Source organism: Nomascus leucogenys, unplaced genomic scaffold (assembly GCF_006542625.1).
Source record: "Nomascus leucogenys isolate Asia unplaced genomic scaffold, Asia_NLE_v1 Super-Scaffold_285, whole genome shotgun sequence".
In the NCBI taxonomy this organism is placed as follows: domain Eukaryota; kingdom Metazoa; phylum Chordata; class Mammalia; order Primates; family Hylobatidae; genus Nomascus; species Nomascus leucogenys.
In genome coordinates, this window is record NW_022095770.1 from 614,292 (window position 1) to 631,865 (window position 17,574).

A 17,574-nucleotide genomic window follows, 5' to 3' on the forward strand; every position below is an offset into this window, starting at 1 on the left:
TGACTGCATTGTTTGCTAGTCTTGTTCTTCAAATATTGTAGCCAATCATGTCACACTTGTCTGTGATCTCTCCGACATAAAACCACATTCACACCTCAGTGGCCACCAAATCATTCAGCACCACTTCCTTAACTGTGAACGGTTTGAAGCTACCAGTTCGAGCACTAGTGACTTATTTTTTTCCCCCAGGCTTTGGATAGCTCTAGGGATCTCAACAGGGGTGGAGGAACCAGCTCAACTTTGGCATAGTACCAAAATGTGGCCAATTGAGGTTTCGCATAAGTCACAGCAGCATTGTTCACTAGCGCCAGAGTCACCTCTGTGAGGTTACAGACAAATTAGGCCGTGGTTCTAGGATGGAAAGTCCGTCACCCCAAACAGGCAACTGAACATCCAAAAGATTGGTTTTAAAGACAGAAAAGGACTGAGGAAAGCAGAAACAGAGAACAAAAAGTGGATTTGTTGTTTCAAAGTGATTTCCTTACAGGATTGAAACAGAGCCGGCCTCATTATCATGGCAACAGGTAAACTGAGCTCTTTAGATTGGGTGCTGTGAATCTCGTGGTGTGTTTTTTTTTAATTATTTAATTTAATTTTTTTTTTTTTTTTTTTTGAGACAGAGTCTCACTCTACCACCCAGGCTGGAGTGCTATGGCATGATCTTGGCTCACTGCAAACTCTGACTCCCAGGTTCAAGCGATTCTCCTGCCTCAGACTCCCGAGTAGCTGGGATTACCAGCATGCACCACCATGCCCAGGTAATTTTTGTTTTAGTAGAGACCGGGTTTCACCATGTTGTCCAGGCTGGTCTCAAACTCCTGACCTCAAGTGATCCTCCTGCCTTGGCCCTCAAAGTGCTGGGATTACAGGCATGAGCCACTGTGCCTGGCCTTTTTTTCTTCCTTCTTTTTTTTTTGAGATGAAGTTTCACTCTTGTTGCCCAGGCTGGCACAGTGCAGTGGTGCGATCTTGGCTCACTGCAACCTCTGCCTCCTGGGTTCAAGCGATTCTCCTGCCTCAGCCTCCCAAGTAGCTAGGATTACAGGCATGCACCACCACACCCAGCCTAAAGTACCTTTTTCTCTCTCCATATGACTCCATTTCCCTGCAGCCTCAGATGCCAACTCGTTTCCTCTTTGGAGCTTTCTGCCGCCTAGGCTCTTGCAGTATTCTTCTCTATGGCTGTGCCTTTAGCTGCAAATAAAGAAAAAAAAAGAATCCAAGTCAAATAGCTTGAACCATAGGAAAAATATACCTCACATTTGAAGAGCTTCAGGGCTGATTAATTTGAAGGCTCAGCAGTGTCATCCGGGACTTGGGTGCCTTCCACCTTTTTTTTTTTTTTTTTTTGAGACAGGGTCTCATTCTGTCACCCAGGCTGGAGTACAGTGGCATGATTTTGGCCCATCACAGTCTCGACCTCTGGGCTCAAATGATCCTCCTGCCTCAGCCTCCCAAGTAGCTGGGAGTACAGGCATGCGCCACCATGCCCAGCTAATTTTTTTGTTTTTTTTGGTAGAGACAGGGTTTCACCATGTCACCCAGGCTAGTCTTGAACTCCTGGGATCAAGCAATCTGCCTGCCTTGGCCTCCCAAAGTGCTGGGATTACATGCATGAGCTGCTGCTCCCAGCTACCATCCACCATTCCGATCTACCACCCTGAAGACGATGCCTTGTCCTAAAGGTGCTGTCTGCACTGTTCGAGGATGACTGCAGCAGTGTGTGATGGTTAATTGGGTATATTACTTGATTGGGCTAAGGGATGCCCAGATAACTGGTAAAACATTTCTGGCTGTGTCTGTGAGGATGTTTCTGAAAGGGATTCTCAGTTGAGCTGATGAACTGAGTGAAGCAGGTGGCTCTCCCAGTGTGGGTAGGCATCACCCAATTCATTAAAGGCCTGAATAGAACAAAAGGATCGAGCAAGGGTGAACTCCCTCTCTCTGCTTGTGCTGAGAAACCCATTTCCTCCTACCCTCAGACTTGGGCTCCAGACTCAGAGTGGGACCCACATCATTGGCCCTCGGCTGATTACCTGGCATTTGGACTCAGACAGAATTACACACTGGCTTTTCAGGTTCTCCAGCTTGCAGAGAGCATACCATGGGGCTTCCTGGCCTCCATAACCACATGAGCCAATTCCTATAATCTCCTCATATATAAATATCTATCTGTATATCTATATCTAGAACCTACTGGTTCTGTTTCTCTGGAAAACTCTAATACAAGTCATTCCAATGCTATATCCCAACATGAAAAAATGCAGCTAGAGAGTGTGTCTTTTCCCATATGTCTCTTTTTTTTAACCAATGAGGAGACCTTCCCCAGAAGCCCCCAGAAGTCTTTATCCTCACATCTCACTGGCCTGTACTGCATTATATGCCCCTTCCTAAATCAGTCCCTGGCAGGGAAATTGTGATAACAATGATTGGCTTGGATTAATCAGGACTCATTGCTGAACCATTTGGAGGAAGGGTGGAATGCAAAACGAAATCAAGGCTTTGTCCCAAATGAAGGGGGTAGGCAATGAAACCATACTGGCACATGCCAGTTTTCCTTCTGCTTTTTTTGCTTGCTCCTTCATTTTTCTTTGCCATTCACTATCAGGTTCTAGTCTAGTCCTCTTCCAATCTAGGATGTTCCCACACCACATATTCTCCCTGGAAGACCCTATTCATGCTGTTAAATACAATTTACAGGAGGCCATTGCTTTAGACTAGCCTCCTGTCCTAGGCCCTAGCAATCCAGACCAAACCAGAATGGAGTCACTCATGCTAAATGTTACATAATCAAACTGAGCTCTGAAACACGCCTATTAAAAAAAAAAAAAAAAGAAAAGAAAAGCCAGGCATGGTGGCTCACATCTGTAATCCCAGCACTTTGGGAGGCTGAAGCGGGTGGATCACCTGAGATCAGAAGTTCGAGACTAGCCTAAACAACATGGAGAAACCCCCATCTCTACTAAAAATACAAAATTAGCCAGGCATGGTGGCGCATGCCTGTAATCCCAGCTACTCAGGAGGCTGAAGCAGGAGAATCGCTTGAACCTGGGAGGTGGAGGTTGCCTGAGGTAAGCTGAGATTGTGCCATTGCACTCCATCCTGAGTGCTCCTGTTGGAGCAAAACTCTATCTCAAAAAAATAGAAAAGAAAATGTACTATTTATTTATTTATTTATTTATTTATTTATTTATTTATTTATTTCGAGACGGAGTCTTGTTCTGTCGCCCGGGCTAGAGTGCAGTGGCGCGATCTAGGCTCACTGCAAGCTCCGCCTCCCGGGTTCACGCCATTCTCCTGTCTCAGCCTCCTGAGTAGCTGGGACTACAGGCACCCGCCGCCATTCCCGGCTAATTTTTTTGCATTTTTTAGTAGAGACGGGGTTTCACCATGTTAGCCAGAATGGTCTCCATCTCCTGACCTTGTGATCCACCCACCTCGGCCTCCCAAAGTGCTGGGATTACAGGCGTGAGCCACCGCACCCGGCCGTATTTTTGAATTTTTAGTTTAATTTTGCTAATCTCTGTATCATTCCAGTTTTAGTATATGTGCTGCCGAAACAATCACTGCTTATCCTTATACACAGTTGGCACAAATGGATGTTTGAGAAATCATAAAATTGAGATGTGTGGAAGATAAGGAAGTGGTCAGTGAGTATACACTTTTCTTTGGAGGGTTCAGGGTCTCGCTCTGTTGCCCAGGCTGAAGTACAGTGATATAATCACCATGCACTGGAGCCTCAACCTCTCAGGCACAAGCAATCCTCCAACCTCAGCCTACCGAGTAGCTGGAACTACAGGCACATGCTGCCATGCTCGGCTAGTGGAAAAGTTTTTTGATGCAGATATTGCAAAATATTGCTTATAATTATCAATATTTTAAAAATACAGAAATTGCTGGGTGTGATGGCTCACACCTGTAATCCCAGCACTTTGGGAGGCAGAGGTGAGAAGATCAATTGAGCCCAGGAGTTTGAGACCAGCCTGGGCAACATGCAGACCCCCTCTCGCTACAAAAAAATAAAAATAAAAAAAAAATTAGCCAGGCATGGTGGCATATGCCTATAGTTCCAGCACTTTGGGAGGCTAAGGCAGGAGGATTGCTTGAGCCCAGGAGTTTGAAGTTACAGTGAGCTATAATCGTGCCATTGCACTCTAGCCTGGGCAATAGAGTGAGACCTTGTCTCTAAAAAAAAAAAAAATTTAAATACAGAAGTTATTAGGCCCACTTCAAGATCTCATTATTGAATGCATTAATAAAGGACACAAAATAAAAGAAAATGTATAACTGTGTCAAAAATTATTCAGGCAACTTAAAAATATTGTAACAACATATTGTATGTAATTTGTTCCTGTGGTAATTCTATGTGTATCATTTTATGTATTCAAAAAACACCGGGGCGGTGGCCCATGCCTATAATCTCAGCACTTTGGGAGGCTGAGGCAGGCAGATCACCTGAGGTCAGGAGTTTCGAGACCAGCCTGGCCAACATGGTATTTTTGTACTAAAAATACAAAAAAATTAGCTGGGCGTGGTGGTGGGCATCTGTAATCCCAGCTACTTGGGAGGCGGAGGCAGAAGGACTGCTTGAACCGGGAAGGCAGAGGTTGCACCACTGCACTCCAGCCTGGGTGACAGAGACTCCGCCTCAAAAAACAAAAAAACAGAACAAAAAAACCCCCACCAGACTGCCAAAGGAATCCACAGTTAAAAAAGGTTAGGAACCCTTGCTCCAAGAGAAAAGAGAGAAAGGGAGACTTGTAGTGTCTGGGGAACCTGGCTTTTTAGGAGAGAAGAGAGGCTAACATTTTAAAATACTGAAAGGGCAGAGAGGGGATTTTGAGAGCCAAGGTCCCTGAGGAGGCTGAACTACTGGGATGCAGGGCTCAGGTGGAGGGATTAACTACAGGAAGGAAACCTTTCCCACAATAAAAGGGAGGAAAGGATAAGAGTGGATAAAAATAAATGTTTCAGTGGGGTGGGAGTGGGGGGCAGGAAGTTGAGGGGGCTTCTTTCTGATGGCTTCTATTTTCACCTACAAGTAGGAGTGAAGTTATCTGTTGAGAGTTACAATGAGAAGGGAGGAGGATAAAGGTAGGAAACAGAAAGGGCTGACAAGGACAGCCCAGAAGAACTCCCAGCCCAGGAGTGGAGGGGGTGGGGTGGCCAGAGACCACCAGGTTGTCATGGCAACCATCCGCTTGGGTGTGCACTGCCTCCATCAGTGCTCAGCTGCCAAGTGTGGGATAAGAGGGCAGAAAGTCAGCTGGAGCCAGGGCTGAGGTTCTCCCAGGAGGATGAGGGGAGGATCAGGGGAATGGAGGAAGCATGGATCAGCATATCTAGGCTCCAGGAAGAAGAATGTGAAGCTAGAATGGGGCTGATAGCTGAGGAGGGTGAATAAACACGGGGAAGAAGAATGAGACCAAGGGAATGAGAAAGTGGAGATACAGGAAGGGGTGAACCACGGATGAGCCACTGAAGTTTTTTGTTTTGTTTTGTTTTTTAAAGACGGAATCTTGCTCTGTTACCCAGGCTAGAGTGCAATGGCATGATCTCAGCTGACTGCAACCTCTGCCTCTTGGGTTCTAGCAATTCTCCTGCCTCAGCCTCCAGAGTAGCTGGGACTATAGGCATGCGCCATCACGCCTGGCTAATTTTTGTATTTTTAGTAGAGACGGAGTTTCACCATGTTGGCCAGGCTGGTCTCGAACTCTTGACCTCAAGTGATCTGCCCGTGTTGGCCTCCCAAAGTGCTGGGATTACAGCCACCACGCCCGGCCAGAGCCAGTGAAGTTTAAGGTTAAGGAATAGTTCATGGATGGCAAGTGCTGGGCTCTGGCCACTGTGTGGGCAAGTGAAATAGAGAAGAGGTAAAGGGTGTTGGTAAAGGGGAACTGCCAGTCCAGCCAGGACCATCCAGATGGACATACTAGGTTGATGCAAAAGTAACTGTGCTTTTTGCCATTAAAGGTAATGGCAGCCAGGTGCGGCGGCTCACGTCTGTATTCCCAGCACTTTGGGAGGCCAAGGTGGGCGGATCCCCTGAGGTCAGGGGTTTGAAACCAGCCTGGCCAACAAATATGATGAAACCCGTCTCTACTAAAAATACAAAAATTAGCCAGGTGTGGCAGTGGGCACCTGTAATTCCAGCTACTCAGGAGGCTTAGGCAGGAGAATCACCTGAACCTGGGAGGCAGAGGTTGCAGTGAGCCAAGATGGAGCCATAGCACTCTAGCCTAGGTAGCAGAGTGAGACTCTGTCTCAAAAAATAAATAAATAAAAAATAAAAAAATAGGCTGGGTGCGGTGGCTCATGCCTGTAATCCCAGCATGATCCCAGGTGGATCATGAGGTCAGGCACTGGAGACCAGCCTGGCCAACATAGTGAAACCCCGTCTCTACTAAAAATACAAAAAATTAGCCGGGCATGGTGGCAGGTGCCTGTAATCCCAGCTACTCCGGAGGCTGAGGCGGGAGAATTGCTTGAACCCAGGAGGCAGAGGTTGCGGTGAACCGAGATCGCACCACTGCACTCTAGCCCGGGCAACAGTGCGAGACTTCGTCTCAAAAAAAAAATAAATAAAACAAAATAAAGGTAATGGCAAAAACTGCAACTACTTTTGCACCAACCTAATAAAAATCACCTGGGATGAGAGTGAGCCCCCCCCCCCCCCCCAATGTGGAGAGGAAGGTCTTCTGGGAATATGGAGGAGTGATTTTTGAAGTCGTTAGATCATTGGAACAATAGTAGATAGAGGCCAGGTGCGGTGGCTCACGGCTGTAATCCCAGCACTTTGGGAGGCTGAGACAGGAGGATCACTTGAGGTCAGGGGTTTGAGACCAGCCTAACCAACATAACGAAATCCTGTTTCTACTAAAAATACAAAAATCAGATGGATGTGGTGGCATGCACCTGTAATCCCGGCTACTTGGGAGGCTGAGGAAGGAGAATCACTTGAACCTGGGAGGTGGAGGTTGCAGTGAGCCAGGATTGCGCCATTGCACTTCAGCCTGGCAACAGAGAAAGCAAGCTAAAAAAAAACCAAAAACCCAAAAAACCTCTAACCTTTATAAAAGGGGCTACAGCCTGGGCAACACAATGAAACCCCCATCTCTTAAAAAAACCTAAAAATTAAATGAGCATGGTGTTGTGTGCCTGTACTTCTAGCTACTCCAAAGGCTGAGGTGGGAGGATTGCTTGAGCCCAGGAGTTTGAGGCTGCAATGAACTACGATCACACTATTGCACTCCAGCCTGGGTGACAGAAAAAAAAAAAAAAAAGGTATGGTGGTTTCCAGCCCAGAAAGGTGGTCCCCTCCCATACCCCACCCCAACCAGAAGGTATTTGCAAACCCACAGAGGCCTTTGGTTTTATCACAATGCTGTGGGTGGGTGATACTGGCATTTGGTATCTAGAGATTAGAGAGGCTAAACACTCTGTGATGCACAGGAGAGCTCCACACACTGATGAATTGTCCTACGCAAAATGCCAGTCATGCATCTCATACATTTTATGGATAAGCAGACTGAGACTCACAGAGCTGAGGTATGTGCCTACTTTTGGGAGCTTCTGTAGCGTTGAAATTGTATTAAGATTTCTTTTTAAGAGCTAGGGTCACTGCAGTGAGATGAGATCATCCCACCACACTGCAGCTTGGGCAACAGAGCAAGACCTTGTCTTGGGCATGGTGGCTCACACCTCTAATCCCAGCACTTTGGGAGGCCTAAGTGGGAGGATCGCTTGAGGCCAGGAGGTCGAGGCTGCAGTCTTTGCACCACTGCACACCAGCCTGGGTGACAAAACAAGACTCTGTTTCAAAGAGAGAGAGAGAGACAGAGAGAGAGGGGGTCTCGCTCTGTTGCCCAGGCTGGCCTCCAATTCTTGGACTCACACAATCTTCCTGCCTCAGTCTTCCAAGCAGCTGGGACTACAAATGCATGCTACTATGCATGGCTTAAGATTTTGTGTCTATATCTGAGGTCCCTGTGGCAGACAGTGTCGAGCAGCAAGTCTCACCCTTTCGCCCTAGTTACCGCCCAATGATTGGTCTGTGTTTGCCACAGTTCAGGCCAATGAGATGTAAGCAGAAGTCGTGGAGCAGGGCTCCTGGGTAAACTTTCTCAAAAGGGCAAGTGAAGCTGGATGCTCCTTCCCCATTGGCTCTGCTCCTTCCTTCCTTCCTTCCTTCCTTCCTTCCTTCCTTCCTTCCTTCCTTCCTTCCTTCCTTCTTCCTTCCTCCCTCCCTCCCTCCCTCCCTTCTTCATCTCTCTTTCTATCTTTCCCTCCCTCCCTCCTTCCTTTTTTTTTTTTTTTTTTTTTTTTAACGGGGTCTCACTCCGTCACCCAGGCTGGAGTGCAGTGGCATGATCTCGGCTCATTGCAGCCTCAACCTCAACCCAGGCTCAGGTGATCCTCCCACCTCAGCCTCCCAAGTAGCTGGGACTACAGGTGCATGCCTCCCAGCTAATTTTTGTGTTTTTTGCTGTACAGACCGGGTTTCACCACATTGCCCAGGCTGGTCTCAAACTCCTGGGCTCAAGTAATTATCCCGCCTCAGTCTCCCAAACTGCTGGGATTCCAGGTGTGAGCCACCATGCCCAGTATCTGCTCCTTTCTTTCTGCTCGGAACTTGGTTCCACAGCCATCTTGTGCCTATGAACACAAAAGCCACATGTTAGTGATGGTGGAGCAGAAAGAAAGAAAGACCACGTGTTCTCGCTGACTTTCTAAGAAGCGCCCCAGACCTGGACTGCCCACCTCTGGATTTAACAAATGAGAAAAACAAACTATTATTTGTTTAAGCTACTGTTAATTGGTTGTTCTGTTGAATGCATTTCTACCTGATAGAGTCATCGGGCCAGTTAGTAACCCAGGTTTTGACTCTCACAATCTAATATGCTTTCCTTGGCAGCAGTGGATCTCCAAGTGTGGTCCCCAGACAGGCAACATCAGTATCGCAGAGAAACTTATTAGAAATGCAGAATATCATATGCCACCCCAGACCTTCTAAGTCAGAAACCCTGGGGGTGGGCCCAACGATCTGGTTTAACAAGCCCTCCCAGTGATTCTCATGCACCGAAAGTGTGAGAACCACCGTTCTGTAGCCATGCTCTTCACTGTGTGGCTCTGGACAACCTGGGAGCTTGCTTAAAATATACCATTTCAGCCGGGTGCAATGACTCACACCTGTAATCCCAGCACTTTGGGAGGCTGAGGTGAGTGGATCGCTTGAGCCCAGGAGTTTGAGACCAGCCTGGGTAATATGGGGAGACCCCCATCTCTACCAAAAAAAAAAAATCAGCCAGGTGTGTTGGTGCACGTCTGTAGTCCCAGCTACTCAGAGGCTGAGGTGGAAGGACCTCTTGAACCTAGGAGGCTGAGACTGCAGTGAGCCATGATAGCGTCACTGCACTCTAGCCTGGGGGACAGAGCCAGACCCTGTCTCAAAAAAAGGAAAAGCAAGGACAGGTGCAGTGGCTCAAGCCTGTAATCCCAGCACTTTGGGAGGCCAAGTCTGATCGCTTGAGCCCAGGAGTTCAAGACCAGCCTGGGCAACATGGAGAAACCCTACAAAAAATATAAAAATACAAAAAATGCAAAAATTAGCTGGATACGGTGGTGCACACCTGTGGTCCCAGCTACTGGGGAGGCTGAGGTGGGAGGATCACTTGAGCCCGGGAGGTGGAGGTTGCGGTGAGCCAAGATGGAGCCACTGTACCCCAGCCTGGGTGACAGAGATCCTGTCTCTATTTTTTAAAAAAGGAAAACAAAAATATACCATCTCACGTCCCACTACATGCAGACCTACTGAATCGAAATCTACATTTTTAGGAGGTTCCTGGGTTGTTTGTACACATATTCAAGTTTAAGAAGCACTGCTCTACAATATGCTTAATTGAGTCCTTTTCTTTCTTTTATTGAAGAGCACTGAAAAGATACATAACTGATCAGATTAAAGTTGCATGTTCAGGATTCAGCTGAACCCTCCCGGGTTCAAGCGATTCTCCTGCCTCAGCCTCCCAAGTAGCTGGGATTACAGGTGCGCACCACCACACCCAGATAATTTTTGTATTTTAGTAGAGATGAAGTTTCACCATGTTGGCCAGGCTGGTCTCAAACTCCTGACCTCAGGTGATCCGCTGACCTCGGCCTCCCAAAGTGCTGGGATTACAGCCATGAACTACCGCGCCCAGCCCACAATTGCTTTTAAATGGAAAACTTATTCCAAACATAAATTTGAGGCCGGGCAAGGTGGCTCACACCTGTAATCCCAGCACTTTAGGAGGCTGAGGTGGGAAGATTACTTGAGACCAGTACTTCGAGACCAGCCTGGCCAACATGGTGAAATCCTGTCTCTATTAAAAACACAAAAATTAGCTGGGGATAGTGGTGCACACCTCTAATCCTAGGGAGGCTGAGGCATGAGAATTATGTGATCCTGGGAGGCAGAGGTTGCAGTGGGCCAAGGTTGTGCCACTGTGCTCCAGCCTGGACGACAGAGTGAGACTCTCTCTCAAAAAAAAAAAAAAAAAAGGAAAGAATGAAAAGTGCCAGACTGGGCACTCCAGCCTGGGCAACATAGCAAGACCCCATCTAACTTTTTTTTTTTTTTGAGACGGAGTCTCGCTCTGTCGCCCAGGCTGGAGTGTAGTGGTGCGATCTCGGCTCACTGGAAGCTCCGCCTCCCGGGTTCACGCCATTCTCCTGCCTCAGCCTCCTGAATAGCTGGGACTACAGGCGTCTGCCACGGTGCCCAGCTAATTTTTTGTATTTTTAGTAGAGACGGGGTTTCACCGTGTTAGCCAGGATGGTCTCGATCTCTTGACCTCGTGATCCGCCTGCCTCAGCCTCCCAAAGTGCTAGGATTACAGGTGTGAGCCACCGCTCCCAGCTCTAACCATTTTGAAGTATTTAACTTACAGAAATGTAGCTATTAGAAGAATAGGGGTATTTCTGTCTTTTTTTTTTTTTTTTTTTTTTTTTAAGATGGAGTCTTGCTCTGTCACCAGGCTGGAGTGCAGTGGCACCATCTCAGCTCACTGCAACCTCCGCCTCCTGGGTTCAAGCATTTCTCCTACCTCAGCCTCCCAAGTAGCTGGGACTACAGGCACCCGCCACCACGCCCAGCTAATTTTTGTATTTTTAGTAGAGATGGGGTTCCACCATGTTGGCCAGGATGGTCTTGATTTCTTGACCTTGTGATCTCCCTGCCTCAGCCTCCCAAAGTGCTGGGATTACAGGCATGAGCCACCGCGCCCGGCCATTTCTGTCATTTTCATTACCTTTTGTGCAACATGGAGGTTCTCTCTGTTTGTCTTGTTGCTACAGTGCATCATGATGTTGATTTATTAGAGGTACAGTGACACATGCTAGACCTAAGCAGGACCTGGAGCTCGTTTCTTAAGTAGGCTTCCCAGGCTTTCCTGCACAGGGTTCACATAGAAAATGAAGATGTTATCCAACACTCCAAGAAAAGGGAAGGGAAGAAGCAGTTTGCTGCAGGATAGGCTGCCTGCAGGCTCCAGCCAGAGCTGAAGGGTCCCGATCCAGCACACCTATGGCCCATTATAGGCACACAAGTCTATTTTAACTCAGCATATCGTGAATGAGGAAACTCAGACCCTTTTCTTTTTCAAAAATGTATTTGAATCATTTACAAATAATAGTATTAGTATTATGTGCATGGTCTGTATTTTCCTTTTATTAAGAAAATTACATATATATATTTTTTCCTTCTTAAACATGATTTCTGTTTAACCAATGATACATTTATGTTGGGCCTTTTGTCAGAGATCCTTTCTAAGATCCTGCTGTTGGGCTGGCGCAGTGGCTTACGCCTATAATCCCAGCATTTTGGGAGGCTGAGGTGGGCAGATCACTTGAGTCCAGGCGTTCGAAACTAGCCTGGGTAACGGCGAAATCCCGTTTCTACATAAAGTACGAAAATTAGCCAGGCATGGTGTCATGTGCCTGTAGTCTTAGCTACTCGGGAGGCTGAAGTGGGTGGATCGCTTGGACTCAGGAGGCATAGGTTGCAGTGAGCTAAGATCTTGCTGCTGCACTCCAGCCTGGGTGACAGAGCGAGACCCTATCTCAAAAAAAAAAAAGAAAGAAAGAAAAGAAAAGATCCTGCTGTTCCAGCCATTTGTGCTTCTATGCTTTCACAAATACTATTTTTTTTCTTCTTTTGAGATGGAGTTTTGCTCTTGTCACCCAGGCTGGAGTGCAATGGCGTGATCTCGGCTCACTGCAGCCTCCACCTCCTGGGTTCAAGCAATTCTCCTGCTCCAGCCTCCTGAGTAACTGAGATTACAGGCGCCTACAACCACGCCCGGCTAATTTTTGTTTTTTTAGTAGAGATGGGGGTTTCACCATGTTGGCCAGGCTGGTCTCGAACTCCTGACCTCAGGTAATCCACCCACCTCAGCCTCCCAAAGTGCTGGGATTACAGACTTGAGACACCGTGCCTGATCAAAACTTAAAATATTTTTAAAAAATTTAATAGAGTCGGGGTCTTGATATGTTGCCCAGGCTGGTCTTGAATGCCTAGCCTCAAGCGATCCTCCCATGTTGGCCTCCCAAAGTGCTGGGATTACAGGCATGAGCCACTGTCCCCAGCCTGAAATATTTTCTAATATGGTAAAATATATTTCTTACATAAAGTTTTAATATGTTATTATATTTTGTAAATTGATTTTTTTAAGTATCTGGGATTAAGTTATTATTCCTTTATTCCTACAGCTTCCATTATTTATTTTATTATTATTATTTTTTGAGATGGAGTCTTGCTCTTGTCACCCAGGCTGGAGTGCAATGGTGCAATCTCAGCTCACTGCAACCTCCACCTCCCAGGTTCAAGCGATTCTCCTGCCTCAGCCTCCAGAGTAGGTGGGATTACAGGCACCTGCCACCACATCTAGATAATTTTTGTATTTTTAGTAGAGACAGCGTTTTGCCAAGTTGGCCAGGCTGGTCTTGAACTCCTGACCTCAGGTGATCCGCCCATCTTGGCCTCCCAAAGTGCTGGGATTACAGGTGTGAGCCACTACGCCCAGCCTGCTTCCATTATTTTTATATGTATGTTGAGAATTTTAGTCCATTTTGATTTAATTGACATTTATTACTTATTTATTTATTTTTGTAGAAACAGAGTCTCTCTGTTGCCCAGACTGGAGTGTAGTGGCATGATCATAGCTCACTGCAAACTTGAACTCCTGGGGCTGAAGCAATTCTCTTGCCTCAGCCTCCTAGTAGTAGGTAGGACTACAGGTTAGTAACACAGTGCCAGGCAAATTTTTAAATTAAAAACTATGTAGGATATTGTTATTAAGCATTAACATTTGACATGATTTTAGTTTCCTACTATCATTTGGTTTGTTAAATCAACACTGTAGGCTGGGCGCGGTGGCTCGCGCCTGTAATCCCAGCACTTTTGGAGGCCGAGGCAGGCGGATCATGAGGCCAGGAGATCGAGACCATCCTGGCTAACACCGTGAAACCCCGTCTCTACTAAAAATACAAAAAATTAGCCGGGCGTAGTGGCGGGCGCCTGTAGTCCCAGCTACTCGGGAGGCTGAGGCAGGAGAATGGCGTGAACCGGGGAGGCAGAGCTTGCAGTGAGCCGAGATCGCGCCACTACACTCCAGCCTGGGCGACAGAGCGAGACTGCCTCAAAAAAAAAAAAAAAAAAAAAAAAAAAAAAAAAAAAAATCAACACTGTAAAGTTCTCAGAATAGTAATTTCACACTCTAGTTGAAGACAGGAGGCTGGGCACAATGGCACATGCGTATAATCCCAGGACTTTGGGAGGCCAAGGTGGCAGGATCCCTTGGGGCCAGGAGTTTGAAACCAGCCTGGGCAACATAGAAAGACCCTGTCTCTACCAAAAAAAAAAAAAAAAAAAAAAAAAAGCCCAAAAAAACACGCATGGTGGCCACTGCCTGTAGTTCCAAATACTTCCAGGAGTTTGAGGCTGCTGTGGGCTATGATCATGCCACTGCACTCTAGCTTGGGTGACAGACTGAGGCCCAATCTCTAAAAAGAAATGGAAAAAAAAGAGAGAAAATATAGCTTTTTAAGGATATTTTAAGTCCTTAACACTTTGCACTAATGAAAAGTGTTTCGTTTGCTAGTTTTGGAGCTCTTGTTTTCTGAGCCCTGGCTGGCCTGCCTCTCTGGCTTCTTTTTTTTCTTTTTTAAGACGGGGTCTCACTCTGTCGCCCAGACTGGAGTGCAGTGGCGCGATCTTGGCTCACTGCAACCTTGGCTTCCCGGATTCAAGTGATTCTCCTGCCTCAGCCTCCCGAGTAGCTAGGATTACAGGCACCTGCCACCACGCCCTGCTGATTTTTGTTTTTTTAGTAGAGACAGGGTTTCGCCAAGTTGGCCAGGCTGGTCTCGAACACCTGACCTCAAGTGATCCGCCCACCTCAGCCTCCCAAAGTGCTGGGATTACAGGCGTGAGCCACCACGCCCGGCCCCCTCTGTCTTCTTACCTCTCCCGACTTCAGTGATTGTCCCTAGGGCCCAGCAGGTCTCAGACAGTCCCTGGCTGTCTGGGCCAGTCCGTGACTATTCTGAGAACTCTCCCCTTGCTTGCTTCAAGCCCAATTGCAAGTTAGCGATAGAAACAAGTCTGCCAGTGAGTTTTCTAGATAGACCAAGACCAAACAGGTTGAAGCAGTGCTCGCTGGTTGAATCACTCTGTGCTCAGATAAGGAGCCGATAAACCAAGGAAACAAACTTGTGTGCACTTCCCTGCTTCCCATTGCTATAGTTCCTCCCCATCTCAGGAGTGATATATGGCTGTTAATCACATGTTGAAGCATAGTCATTCCTAAACTGTTCTCATGTGTTTGAATCAAAGTGATTTTAATCTTATCTTTCCTAATCTGAATTGACCTCTGTGTAGCACTGTTTCTCCTTCATGGCCTATCTAGACGCTATCGAGGATACAGAAAAAGAAAATGTATATTCTGGTACCTTTGTTAATGTAGAGATGTCTTTCTATTTTTATTTTTGAAAGGAAGAAATAAAACTATTATTTACAGAAGACATAATTGTACATAGAAAATCCTAAGGAATGTACCAAAAAAAAAAAAAGCTATAGAACTAAAAGGTTATGGGATACATAGTCCATATAAATAAGTCAGTTGCTTTTTTTTTTTTTTTTTTAGACAGAGTCTTGCTCTGTCACCCAGGCCGGAGTGCAGTGGCACGATCTCTGCTCACTGCCACCTCTGTCTCCTGGGTTCAAGCGATTCTCCTGCCTCAGCCTCCCAAGTAGCTGGGACTACAGGCGCCCGCCACCACGCCCAGCTAATTTTTTGTATTTCTAGTAGAGACGGGGTTTCACCGTGTTAGCCAGGATGGTCTTGATCTCCTGACTCGTGATCTGCCCGCCTCGGCCTCCCAAAGTGCTGGGATTACAGGCGTGAACCACCGTGCCCGGCCATCAGTTACATTTTTTAATTAAAAATTGTTTGTTTTTAAAAAAAACTTATAAAGTACATATAACATAAAATTTACTATTTAACCTTTTTAACTTTTTTTTTTTTTTTGAGACACGATCTCTCTCTGCTGCCCAGGCTGAAGTGCAGTAGTAGTGTGATCACAGGAGCCTTGGGCTCAGGTGATCTTCGCACCTCAGCCTCCTGGTTAGCTGGAATTATAGATGTGTGTCACCACACCCTGTTAATTTTGTGTGTGTGTGTGTGTGTGTGTGTGTGTGTGTGAGTGGTTTTTCTTTTTGTTTGTTTTTTTTTTTTGTAGAAACAGAGTTTTTCCATGTTGCCCAAGCTAGTCGATTTTAACCAATTTATTTATTTATTTATTTCGAGGCAGGGTCTTGCTCTGTTGCCCAGGCTGGAGTGTAGTGGCACAATCATGGCTCACTGTAGCCTCAATCTCCTGGACTCAGGCAATCCTCCTGCCTCAGCCTCCCAAGTAGCTAGGACTACAGTTGTGTGCCACCATACCTGGCTAATTTTTGTATTTTTTTGTTCTCGCCATGGGTTGTTTTGTTTTGTATTTTTTGTTTTGTTTTGTTTTCTCCAGATATGGGTTTTTGCCATGTTTTCCAGGCTGGTCTGGAACTCCTGGGCTCAAGTAATCCTTCTGCCTCAGCCTCTCAAAGCACTGGGATTACAGATTTTAACTATTTTTAAACATACAGTTAAGTAGTATTAAATACATTAAGATTGTGCAACCATTGAGATGTCTTCTTAAGCACAATTTTTAAATTTTTAAAAATCTTTCTTTCCTTTTTTTTCTGGTGGAGGAACAGGGTCTCAGCTGGAGTGCTATGGTGCAATTATAACTCACTGCAGCCTTGACCTCCTGGACTCAAGCGATCCTCCCACCTCAGCCTCCCAAGTAGCTGGGACTACAGGCATATGCCACCATACCTGGCTAATTTTTTTTTTTTTTTTTGGACAGAGTCTCACTCTGTTGCCCAGGCTGGAGTGCAGTGCTGCAACCTCCACCTTCCAGGTTCAAGCGATTCTCCTGCCTCACCCTCCCAAGTAGCTGGGATTACAGGCATGCACCAACATGCCCAGCTAATTTTTGTATTTTTAGTAGAGACAGCATTTCACCATGTTGGCCAGGCTTGTCTTGAACTCCTGACCTCAAGTGATCTGCCTGCCTCAGCCTCCCAAAGTGCTGGGATTACAGGTGTGAGCCACCTCGCTGGGCCATGTGGCTAATTTTTGTATTTATTTTTTTAGAGACAGGGTCTTGCTATGTTGCCCAGTTGGTCTCCAACTCCCGGGGTCAAGTGATCCTCCTGCCTCAGCTTTCCAAAGTACTGGGATTGTAGGTGTGAGCCACTGTGCCCAACCTAAACACAAAATGTTTAACACGAATCATTACATTTATATAAGCCTAATGGAATGAGGGCCGGTCATGGTGGCTCATGGCTGTAATCCCAATATTTGTGAGGCCAAGGCAGGAGGAACACTTGAGGCCAGGAGTTCTCGACCAGACTGGGCAACATAGCAAGACCCTGTCTCTACAAAAAAATAAATATTGGCCTTTTAGGAATTCATAACTCTGTTTATTTCACTAGTTAAGGATTTAAATAGTATTAGCTGGTGCTTCAATTATTTGTAAGCCACAGTTAGCAGACTTTAGTTCAATAGCATCTCAGGGTGCATATTGAGTTCCTGGCAGTAACAGATCAATAACATTTTATTTCTGATTTTGTTTGAAAGAAAACCTTATGATGGGCCAGGCACAGTGGCTTATGCCTGTAATCCCAGCATTTTGGGAGGCCAAAGTGGGTGAACTGCTTGAATCTAGGAGTTCAAGACCAGCCTGGGCACCATCGTTAAACCCCGTCTCTATGTTATTAAAAAAATTTTATTTTAAAAGGAAACCTTAGGCCAAGCGCAGTGGCTCACACCTGTAATCCCAGCACTTTGAGAGGCCAAGGCAGGTGGAGCACCTGAGATCAGGAGTTCGAGACCAGCCTGACCAACATGGTGAAACCCCGTCTCTGCTAAAAATACAAAATTAGCTGAGCATGGTGGCGCATGCCTGTAATCCCAGCTACTCGGGAGGCTGAGACAG

The 17,574-nt window shown here is 46.4% G+C and overlaps 1 pseudogene; it reads right to left on the reverse strand.

Annotated features, from left to right (window-relative positions):
* Positions 1-28: 28 nt before the first annotated feature.
* On the reverse strand, positions 29-338 carry LOC100603847 (annotated as a pseudogene).
* Between the last annotated feature and the right edge of the window lie 17,236 nt (positions 339-17,574).